The sequence below is a fragment of the Xyrauchen texanus genome, chromosome 34, assembly GCF_025860055.1.
Source record: "Xyrauchen texanus isolate HMW12.3.18 chromosome 34, RBS_HiC_50CHRs, whole genome shotgun sequence".
Classification (NCBI taxonomy): Eukaryota; Metazoa; Chordata; class Actinopteri; order Cypriniformes; family Catostomidae; genus Xyrauchen; species Xyrauchen texanus.
The window spans coordinates 1,555,805-1,563,304 of record NC_068309.1 but is presented as its reverse complement, the minus strand read 5'-3'; the positions used below and the strand labels follow the sequence as shown (position 1 = coordinate 1,563,304).

General features: G+C 46.9%; 1 protein-coding gene across 3 annotated transcripts in view; it reads right to left on the bottom strand.

Moving 5' to 3' along the window:
- The window catches only part of LOC127628201 (LHFPL tetraspan subfamily member 2a protein), a 45,848-nt gene that overhangs the window by 17,908 nt on the left and 20,440 nt on the right, over positions 1 to 7,500 (bottom strand). The window contains exon 1 of one of the 3 annotated variants that reach the window (XM_052104965.1): positions 1,577 to 1,723. The exons of the other annotated variants lie outside the window; for them this stretch is intronic. The gene's annotated coding sequence lies outside the window, so the exon portion shown is untranslated. Of the gene's footprint in view, positions 1 to 1,576; positions 1,724 to 7,500 lie in introns of those variants that run through there. 3 annotated transcript variants of the gene reach the window in all.

Sequence of the window (7,500 nt, the reverse complement as noted above, 5' to 3'; positions counted from 1 at the left end):
ACACCTCATATCTCCATCAAACAATCTTCATTTGTGTTCCGCAGAAGAAAGCGAAATGAGTTTGAGGTGGCATAAAGTGTGAATAAATAATGAGAATTATCATTATTGTGTAACTGTTCCTTTAAATGATGAAATGTAATTCTTTATTCCACACAAATACACACACACACACACACACTCACATAAGCACACACACTCACATAAGCACACACACACACACACACACACACACACACATACACTCACATAAGCACACACACTCACATACACGCACACACACACACACACACACACACACACACACACACACACATACACTCACATAAGCACACACACTCACATAAGCGCACACACACACACACACACACATGTAGTGTTTCACATGTACTATATGAGGCACATCATTCACATAGACATACATAGCTTTTATACACGTACACACACTTTATACTTACATAAGCACACACACACACACACACACACCTACCCACTACACACACACACACACACACACAGACACACACTTTCTGCATATTTACACATTTGCAAACACACACTACATACAGTATACACTCACATAAGCACACACTCACACACACTCACATAAGCACACACTCACACACACTCACATAAGCACACACTCACACACACACACACACATACACTCACATAAGCACACACTCACACACACACACACACATAAGCGCACACACACACACACACACACACACACACACACATACACTCACATAAGCACACACTGGCATACGCACACGCTCACACACGCACACACACACGCGCACACTCACACACTCGCATACGCACACACTCGCATATGCACACACACTCACACTCACACGCACGCACACACACACACTCGCATACGCACACACTCGCATATGCACACACACTCACACTCACACGCACGCACACACACACACTCGCATAAGCACACACTCGCACACGCACACACACATACACACGCTGCACAAAGAAACACAATATTCACATGATTAAAATGAAACAAAACAACTTCAGAACAGAAAAGAAGGATTTCCTGAATCTAGTCACACAATAGACACACACACACACACACACACACAGGTAGGTATAAATATAGGACTCATTCTCTCTGTCAGGCTCTCACACAGAAATGAGAAACAGAAACCAAATGCTCAGATCACATGACCTTCTGAAAGGCCTTGACCTTTGAACTATCTGAACACACACTCAAACACTAAGTATTTAGTCAGAAGGTTTACAGTAAGTCTGTTACATTAGAAACACACTAAAGTGTATGTGTGTGTGTTGATGACCACTATACTTCCTCATCTCCTCATAAATAAAGTCCAGAGAGAGATAAACTGCTCACAGCTTTTACTGACACCATAAAACAGCAACTGATTAATCGTTGGTTTATATGAGGCCGACTGTAAACAGAGATCTTTCACCGCTGAGCAATAAACTCAATCACAGTTACACAAATCTGTTTTCCTCACATTTAATTCAATCAACAGTTGACTCAACACACACACACACACACACTGGTTAATCCTTCTACTACAGCACACAATACCTTCCATCAGTTCATTGAGTTGTAAAATATCTTCTGCCAGCGATCAGATCAGCTAAACACAAACCAACAAAATGGAAATATGTGTAATAAATCCCAGAGTAAAAGTGTCTCCTCAGGTATACTTCAGCGTTTGAATGATCAACTGCTTTACTGATGTTATCCTCCCCTGACGCCTCCTACTGAATGCTCTAGTCTTAGGCTCCGGCTCCTCTGTCTCCTCCCACCAGACACTGCAGTGTCAGGCTCTGCCCTCGGACTCCTCCCACTAGATGCTGAAGTCTCAGGCCCCACCCCATGACTCCTCCCACTAGATTCTGTAGTATCAGGCTAAGCCCATTTGAGACCGTGATCAGCCCGTACATGAAACCCTCTGACTCCTCCCACTAGACAATGTATTTTCAGGACAAACCCCTCTGACTCCTCCCACTAGACGATGCATTTTCAGGGCAAACCCCTCTGACTCCTCCCACTAGTTGCTGAAGTCTCAGGCCCCACCCCTCTGACTCCTCCCACTAGACGCTGTAGTATCAGGCTCAGCCCATCTGAGACTGTGATCAGCCCGTACACGAAACCCTCTGACTCCTCCCACTAGACGATGCATTTTAAGGGCAAACCCCTCTGACTCCTCACACTAGATGCTGTAGTCTCAGCCCCCACCCCTCTGACTCCTCCCACTAGACGTTGCAGTCTCAGCCCCCACCCCTCTGACTCCTCCCACTAGACGCTGTAGTCTCAGCCCCCACCCCTCTGACTCCTCCCACTAGACGCTGTAGTATCAGGCTCAGCCCATCTGAGACCGTGATCAGCCCGTACACGAAACCCTCTGACTCCTCCCACTAGACGATGCATTTTAAGGGCAAACCCCTCTGACTCCTCACACTAGATGCTGTAGTCTCAGCCCCCACCCCTCTGACTCCTCCCACTAGACGCTGTAGTCTCAGCCCTCACCCATCTGACTCCTCCCACTAGATGCTGTAGTCTCAGGCCCCAACCCTCTGACTCCTCCCACTAGACGCTGTAGTCTCAGGCCCCACCCCTCTGACTCCTCCCACTAGACGCTGTAGTCTCAGGCCCCACCCCTCTGACTCCTCCCACTAGACGCTGTAGTCTCAGGCCCCACCCCTCTGACTCCCACTAGAGGCTGTAGTATCAGCCCCCACCCCTCTGACTCCTCCCACTAGACGCTGTAGTCTCAGCCCCCACCCCTCTGACTCCTCCCACTAGATGCTGTAGTCTCAGGCCCCACCCCTCTGACTCCTCCCACTAGACGCTGTAGTCTCAGGCCCCACCCCTCTGACTCCTCCCACTAGACGACTGTAGTCTCAGGCCCCACCCCTCTGACTCCTCCCACTAGACGCTGTAGTCTCAGGCCCCACCCCTCTGACTCCCACTAGAGGCTGTAGTATCAGGCCACACCCCTCTGACTCCTCCCACTAGACACTGTAGTCTCAGGTCCCACCCCTCTAACTCCCACTAGAGGCTGTAGTATCAGGCCGCACCCCTCTGACTCCTCCCACTAGACATTGTAGTCTCAGGCCCCACCCCTCTGACTCCTCCCACTAGAGGCTGTAGTATCAGGCTCAGCCCATCTGAGACCGTGTTCAGCCCGTAAAATAAATCAACGTTTCAATAACACTGAATCTGGCCAGAGCAGCACCTCTCTCGCTCTGCCTTTAGTGAATGTGTGTAAAGTTTACTGGAGTTCATAGAGTTGAATACAGAGTTCTGAGACCCAGTAAATTGTAATGGTGCTAAAGTTCATCTACATTATTTGTCTGATCAGGAGCGGATCTACAGTCAAATATACACTCAATACAATATTTTCATGACAAAATTATGAAAAGTGAAATATGAATAAATTCCTTATTAAGGTTCATGAAGCACACATGCACCTGAAAAAAGCCTTCAAATGGACAATTTATCGTCATAATCATCAATATTTGTTGGACAATTAATCATCTGCCAGATTTCATAATCGTGACAGTCCTAGCGAAAGTTAAAAAGAAACTCGCCGCTAAAACAATATCCTTGTGCATTGTGAATATTCAGTGTTGCTGTGTACAAAGCTCCGCCCACACTGAGGTCACGGCCAAATCAAACAACTTCCTATTGGTCAACGCGGCAAATGCCGGTCAAACTTCACCAAACCTGAACTCCACACGTAACCGCGAGGGGAAGTCCATTGCGCGAGATTCCCGATTGCACAGATTCCCATTGAGATATATTATCTAAAGCAACAAACAAACGTGTTGTTGGCAAACCCATGAATAAGCAGCATTAAACAAAATGACTCATCTGTGACTGGATGAGAGACTGTAAACACGTGCTGGAGTTCAGTGAACGCTCACCTCCTCACAGACACTGGACACATGTTTCTGGACAGACCACACTAATGGACATCATTACATTACTCACGTCATTCATTACACTTCATTCCTGCTGATGGAAACAATGTGCCACCCCACAGAAACACAAACAACAAACCTGATTATCAATAATCACATCATCCTGAAACATACAGCACAACAGCAGTGCACGCTCACTCTGCTCCTCCACAGGGTTTATATAAAATCCTCCATTAAAGACTTGTAAGACAGAAATCAAACAGCCCTGGTGAGAATCACAACATTACAAACTTTCATTTAAGGCAAAGAAATATTTGAAAAACAGACAAGAAGACAAACATACAAGACTCTGTACTGAACGTCTTTAACCCTCCTGTGGTATTAGCTCATTTCTTTAGTCATTTCATTGAATACAAATGAGTTCCTTTATCTGAGCAGTACAAGACTTGGTGACTTTTTCTGCGTTTGCCGTCTGAACATACAAAAAAAAAAAAAAACATTGGTCGTAAAAAAGAAAAATGAATAAAAAAGAATGACATCTTTGGAGCGGTGGCAATGAATGGGAAACACCAAAAACACATCAATCTTTCAAACACCATCAATAAATCAGCCACAATGCAGAAAACAGACAGAAATCACAGGTGAGACACTAAAACATCCTCAGTGCAAAACACACACACACACTCACACACACACACACACACACACACACACAGGGTGAGACACTACACATCCTCACACACACACACACACACACACACACACACACACACACTCACACGCACGAACACACACACACACACACACACTCACACTCACACGCACACACACACACTCACACACACACACACACACTCACACACACACACTCACACGCACACACACACACTCACACACACACACACACACTCACACGCACGAACACACACACACACACACACACACACACACACACACACACACACACACTCACACACACACACACTCACACGCACGAACACAGGGTGAGACACTGCGTACAGTGTCGTACACTCACAAACACACACACACACTCACACGCACACATACACATACATACAAACACTCACACGCATGCAAGCACGCACGCACACGCACATACATACAAACACTCACACGCATGCAAGCACGCACGCACACGCACACACACATACATACAAACACTCACACGCATGCAAGCACGCACGCACACGCACACACACATACATACAAACACTCACACGCATGCAAGCACGCACGCACACGCACATACATACAAACACTCACACGCATGCAAGCACGCACGCACACACACACACATACATACAAACACTCACACGCACGCACGCACACACACACACACTCACACGCACGCGCACGCACACATACACACACACATACATACAAACACTCACACGCACGCACGCACACACACACGCACAGGCACACACACACGCACGCACACACACACGCACACGCACAAACACACACGCACAAACACACACGCACGAACACACACGCACGAACACAGGGTGAGACACTGCGTACAGTGTCATACACTCACAAACACACACACACACACACACACGCACACACACACACATACAAACACTCACATGCACGCACGCACACACACACACACTCACGCACACAGACACTCACACGCACGCACGCACACACAGACACACACGCACAAACACACACACACGAACACACGGTGAGACATTGCGTACAGTGTCGTACACTCACAAACACACACACACACACTCACACGCACACATACACACACATGCACGAACACACACTTGCACGCATGCACACACACACACACAAACACACACTCACGCATGCACACACACACACACACACATGCACGGACACACACTCGCACGCATGCACACACACACACACACACTCACACGCACGCACACACACACACACACAAAATGCAGAAAACAGACAGAAATTACAGGTGAGACACTAAAACATCCTCAGTGCAAAACACACACACACACACTCACAAACACACACACACACTCAAACACACACTCTCTCATACACACACACTCTCTCATACACACGCACTCACACAAACACACACACATTCTCTCATACACATATGCACACACTCACACACTCTCTCATACACACACGCACACACACACACACACGCACTCATACATACAAACACACTCTCTCATACACACACACACGCTCTCATGCACACACACTCATACACACACACTCACATACACACACGCATATGCACTCACACACACGCACACATACACACACACACTCACATACACACACGCATGCACTCACACACACACTCTGTCATACACACACATGCACACACTCACACACACACTCTGTCATACACACACGCATGCACTCACACACACACTCTGTCATACACACACATGCACACACTCACACACACACTCTGTCATACACACACGCATGCACTCACACACACACTCTGTCATACACACACGCATGCACTCACACACACACTCTGTCATACACACATGCACACACTCACACACACACACACAAGTGTATTATTGTCTGTCAGTGTGATCAAAGAACTGATCACTATCACACACTGTATATTGTCCATGATGATATTCAGCCAAAAACAATCAATGAAGTCCAGATGGAATTTTACAGTCATTGGATTCACCCGCTCGCTCGGTGTGTGTGTGTGTGTGTGTGAGAATCTCATCATAACATCGCCACAAGCACTCTGACACCGAGTGATGTCATCTTCAGTGATGTCATGTTCGTTGTGGTCAGGAGAACTCTCAAAGTAATAAACCAACACACATAAATCCCACGAATCCTCAACGACTCCAGATACACTGGGCCTCATTCATCAAACCTTTCTACATGTACAAGTAAAGCGGGAGTGATGTTCAACAGAAAAGTGCACTTTTCCCCGTTGGATTGTGTACACACCTGTTTGTGCGGTGTTTATTTATGGGTTTAACAGCATTAGCATTGGTCATACATCATCAACTGAACACGATTTATCTAAGAACAGAGTTCATATCATATGAGGAAACTGCTGTTGGTGACTTTATGCCACTGCTTGCTGCAAAAACTCAAGCAGCTCGGCTTTGTTTGATGGCTTGTGGTCATCCGTCTTCCTCTTCATCACATTCCAGAGGTGTTCAATGGGGTTCAGGTCTGGAGATTGGGCTGGCCATGACAGGGTCTTGATCCGGTGGTCCTCCATCCACCTCTTGATTGACCCGCCGTGTGGGATGGAGCATTGTCCTGCTGGAGAAACCAATCCTCAGAGTTGGGGAAAATTGCCAGAGCAGAAGGAAGCAAGTTTTCTTCCAGGATAACCTTGTACGTGACTTGATTCATGCGTTCTTCACAAAGGTGAATCTGACCAATTCCAGCCTTGCTGAAGCGCCCCCAGATCATCACCGATCCTCCACCTGATCGTCTAATGGTTACACGGAGACCTGGAGAGGCCTTCAAGCCACAGTGTCTCACTGATTTGCCGGAGGATCGTGATGATTTTTGACATGATGTTAAAATAGTTTCAAAATCAGAATCTGATTTTTG